Raw genomic sequence first — 4,048 nt, 5'->3', positions numbered from 1 at the left:
AACAGGAATTGAATAGTTTAAACCATATGAGAGCATCTCTCCAAAGGACTTGCTCTGGGGCTCCTATGGGAGCTGGGGGTTGGAAGGCTGTCAAGTGGAGGTAGTGCCAGATGCTGGGCCTTCACATGGGAACACTAGACTGCTTTTTGTGGTGTGATTTGTGAGGGTGAGAGCCTGCTAGGGGAGATTAGATCAAATCAACCATCTACTGTATTTAGGCTGTAAGGGAATACAAGTCACTCTGGGCCTGATCAAAGGTCCATTGAAACTAAGGAGAAGATATCCATTAACTTCAGTGAGAGTTGCATAAAACTTGGAGATAAGAATGTCATCCCCTAGTTCAACAACTTTCCTCCATGATCCCACTCCTTGCTGGTAGCTATCCTGTTCCATCTACTTTAACCTGAAAGTCTCAGTCTCTCTCAACCTGTGCAGAACCTTATGGATGATCTCATACATGTACTGATGATGTAGCATTGGCATGCAACATGCATCTTTTGAAAGGGTGGATGAAAACTTTGTAGGTCAGGAGGCATCCAGGCAAAAACACTGCTTTGGACAGCGCTGAAATTTGGTGTAGTCTGACTGGTTTAAAAAATGTAATATCTTACTCTTTGCAATGGTGTGTATGAGGTCCTTCTTGCCAAAGGTAAAATCAGGAGGCAGGGAGGGAGAGGTTCACTATTGGTTCAACCCAATGATGTGTAATGCACTGTAATGTTGAACATCATGTACTGTAATGTTGTAATATGAACTGCAATGCCTAGAAGCCTCCAGGAGACTGGAGGAATGAACTGCAAGAAGCACAACAACTCCCAAGGAGCAGCGTGGGAGCATGGGTTGGCATGGGAGAGAGGGAGACGTGTGGCCAGAGAGTCAGAAGGAGTGGCGGAGCTAGGACTGCAACCTGCAGCAGCAGGGCTCAGATGTGGAGCACTGGCAGATGGCAATTAAGTGTTTTATGGGACCAGAGGCTGGTTTGGAGCTCCCTGGAGTTGTGGGAAGGTTCGGTGTTAGTGTTTTCTACCAGTTACCTGTTCTTGGGTGATTTCATCAAAGTGTCATTGTATACTTCCTATTACCCAGATCCTATGTGTATGTACCTCAGTGTTAATGTTTATTTAGCTGTCTGCCCCTCTCTCCTTAGCCTGTTGGCTTGTGAGCCTAATCCCCAGCATTCCCTATAAGGAAAGTGGGAACTTCCCTTGCTGACTTCCTGTGCCAGTTCTTGGGGTTGTGGGGTTTGGTACAGATGTCTTTAGTTTGGCAGCAGAATTTCAGCAGGTATGCCAAGGACAAGAATCCTCTCCAGCCTCTCACAATAAGGGATGTTGACTCTGAACCTTTTCAATGAAAAAATCTTTTTTATATTCCATGAAAACCTCTAGCAGCACCTGCTTTTGGTAAGTGTCCCAGAATCAAGGATTATAATTAGGAGCAGTGGAGCTGAGTACCCTGCCCCTTCTCTGCTTAAACCAGAGGCAGAGTTCCTCTGCCTGGCGTGGTAATCAGCATTTCCTCACTGCTCCCAGTCTTTGTTGGAGGGCTCAGGACAGCCTCCATTTTTTAATTTACTTTAGTTTGCCATGGCTCAGAACATACCAGTTCATGGGGCTGAATATCTCATGTAATCCAACCAAGGAGGACGAGAGCATCTAGACAGATTTGTTGTTGCTTTGAAAATATTAGTTAAAATTGATTTTTTTGTGCTAAATGTCCTTCCCTGGCATGGCGAATGATGCATCCAACCCTGAAGCCTAAGATTTAGCTCCATTTTCAAAGCACGCTTTTACTAGGACTCCTGCTCTGGCTGATTCTTTCTGGAAGACAGAGAAGAGGAAGAGTAGCTGTATGCACCAGCAGGCTCCTGTTAGCATTATGGGTCCATTGTTCAAGCCAAGTCATTTGTGGCAGGGGAAAACTCAGTGAAACACTAGCCCAAGGAGGTGTGTGAGCATCTTCTCCTGGGACTTCTCTTTAGAAATACTCGTTATTTGCTCCCTCAGAAGATGAGAAGCCTGCTTCTTAAAAGCATCTGCTTCAGTGAAGTCATTCTGTCAACACCCAAAGATGGGGATGAAACATCGGAGTTCAGGCCATTTTCCCAGCCATAGGGACAGGATTCATAAAGAGGCTGACTTTAGCCAGGAAAAATTCAGGGCAAGTGAAACTGGATGGTTATAGATTTATACAATGAAAGAAAAAAGAATTGAGAGAGGGAGCAAAAGAAAAATCTAATTTCCCTTAATTAAGTTTCCTTCATTCTTTGGACGAAGAACTGATTCAAGTGAGGGGCCAGAATGTGAACTTACAAGTGCATGCGTTTTTCTTCTTGGGCTGAGGCCGATATAAGGCATGGCATGTGAACAATCATAGCAAACAGGAAATAGGAGACCTCCTTTTCTGCTTTAATTCGGGGCTGTTCTAAGGGGCCGGGAGCCTACACGGCGTGTGGGTCACACTAGTGCAAGCCATGGGCTCCCAGGCCATGCCCTCCAGTTCTGCATTGGGCATGTGAGCAGCTCCCTGCCCCCTAACACATCCCTGCACTTCTGTCCTTGGCACTGTGGGCTGTGCCACTCTGCCCCCTGGGGTGGGAGCAGGAAGTGAAAGCTGAGACAGGGTTGGGGAGCCTAGACCCTGGCTGTTGCACTAGCTGGAGTGAAAGGGGGGAAAAGCGGGGGGGGGGGGGGGGGAGGGAGGATGTACATTAACTCCTTGCGAGTTGGACAGCCCTGATTTAAATTAATCCATGTTTAAGGATTGGTACTACATCATAGGCATTTTAACTGTATATATGTCATCATGAGTAGGAGTAAGCAATAGGCAGAAGCTGTGATTCTATGCGTCAACCCAGGGCCCAACCTAGATCTAACCAAGAGCTCTTGGAGGTGCAGGAAACTGTTCCAAGCACAAGGTAAATCCATACATGAGCTCACTGGGACCAGCTATGTATTACTTATTGTTTTCTAATTCTGTTGGCTGCACTCCTCAGCCCGGGAGTGTAGGAGGGCTATTAGGAAGGCCAAGGCAGAGATGGAACAGAGGCTAATGTCCAGGACTAAGGACAACAAAAAGTCCTTTTTCAAGTACACTGGGAGCAAGAAGAGGGCACCAGGCAATGTAGGGCCCCTGCAAGACACAAACGGTAATCTGGTGGCCATGCCAGACAACAAAGCTATTTTTAACAGTTTCTTTGCCTCTGTTTTCCTGAACAGGGACCGGGATATCCCACCTACCAGAGGTAGGGACAATCTTGGGGATAACTCTATCAAGCCTTCAGCCAGTGCAGATGTAGTTCGGGATCTTCTGGAAGGGCTAGACACTTTTAAATCTGTAGGTCCAGATGCCCTCCACCCAAGGGTGCTGAGGGAGTTGGCAGGGGTCATCGCGAAGCCTTTGGCCCGGCTGTATGAGCATTTGTGGTCATCTGGCCAGGTGCCGGAGGATTGGAAACTGGCTAATGTGGTCCCTATTTTTAAGAAGGGGAAGAAGGAGGACCAAAGTAATTATAGGCCTGTAAGCCTCACCTCGGTGCTCGGGAAGATCTTGGAGAGAGTCATCAAGGAGCATATCTGTGGGGGGCCTGCAGGGGAGATCATGCTCAGGGGCAATCAGGTTCATGCTCAGGGGCTTTGGGTTCACCAAAGGCAGGTCCTGCCAGACCAAGCTGATTGCCTTTTACGACCAAGTAACTAAATCCTTGGATGATGGTGTCGCTGTGGACATAGTCTTTCTAGACTTTAAGAAGGTCTTTGACACTGTCTCTCACCCCATCTTCATCAATAAATTAAGTGACTGCGGCATTGATGCCTGTACAGTTGGATGGGTAAAAAATTGGCTGATGGGGTGCACCCAAAGAGTAGTGGTGGACGGGTTGTACTCAACCTGGTGAGATGTGAGCAGTGGGGTACCCCAGGGCTTGGTCCTCGGGCCCGCACTGTTTAACATCTTCATCAGAGACTTGGACGAGGGGGTGGAAAGCACGCTGTCTGACACTAAGATGTGGGGCGAGGTGGACACACTTGAAGGGAGAGAGAGGCTGCAA

Source organism: Alligator sinensis, unplaced genomic scaffold (genome assembly GCF_000455745.1).
Source record: "Alligator sinensis unplaced genomic scaffold, ASM45574v1 scaffold601_1, whole genome shotgun sequence".
In the NCBI taxonomy this organism is placed as follows: domain Eukaryota; kingdom Metazoa; phylum Chordata; order Crocodylia; family Alligatoridae; genus Alligator; species Alligator sinensis.
The sequence above is the reverse complement of the archived record's forward strand: the minus strand, read 5'-3'. Positions refer to the sequence as shown.